Source organism: Arachis duranensis, chromosome 5 (genome assembly GCF_000817695.3).
Source record: "Arachis duranensis cultivar V14167 chromosome 5, aradu.V14167.gnm2.J7QH, whole genome shotgun sequence".
NCBI lineage: Eukaryota > Viridiplantae > Streptophyta > Magnoliopsida > Fabales > Fabaceae > Arachis > Arachis duranensis.
Genome location: NC_029776.3, coordinates 46645579 through 46646450, shown reverse-complemented (window position 1 = coordinate 46646450; position 872 = coordinate 46645579).

The window sequence follows — 872 nt, the reverse complement described above, 5'->3', positions numbered from 1 at the left end:
AAGAACTCAGTTAAAAACTGATAAGGATCTTCAGATGGAAGTCCATAAAACTTGCAGTTTTGTTGCATCAAGGCAACTAGCTGAGGTTTCAGCTCAGTTATTGGCTCCAATGGCAGGAATGGAGATGCTTCTTCCATCAAACTTGGACGTTGGCTTTGTGAAGTCACCAAGCATTTTCCTTGCATTATTATCATTATTATTTGCGGCTGCCATGTCCTTCTCCTGTTCGAAAATTTCTGAAAGGTTATTTCTGGATTGTTGTAATTTAGCTTCTCTTAATTTTCTCTTCAGAGTCCTTTCAGGTTCTGGATCAATTTCAACAAGAGTGCCTTTTTCCCTGTTCCTGCTCATATGAAAGAGAAGAAAACAAGAAAAGAAAGAGGAATCCTCTATGTCACAGTATAGAGATTCCCTTATGTTAGTAGAAGAAGAAAGGGGTAGAAGAATGAAGAGGGAGATTCGGATTTGTGGATGAAGAGAGGTGAAGAGAAGTGTTAGTAATTAATTAATTAAATAGAATAAGAAAAGAGAAGGAAGATTTTCGAAAATAAATTTTGAAAAAGGGGTTAGTATTTTCGAAAATTAAAGGTGAAATATAATTAAAATTAAAAATTTAAAACAAAAAGATTTTTTTTGAAAAAGAGAGGGAGAATTTTCGAAAATTAGAGAGGGAAAAGTAGTTAGGTGGTTTTGAAAAAGATAATGAACAAACAAAAAGTTGGTTAGTTGATTGAAAAAGATTTGAAATCAAATTTTGAAAAAGATAAGAAGATAAAAAAAAGATAAGATATTTTGAAATCAAATTTTGAAAAAGATAAAATTTTTAGAAGTTAGATAAGATATTTTGAAATCAAATTTTGAAAAAGATAAAA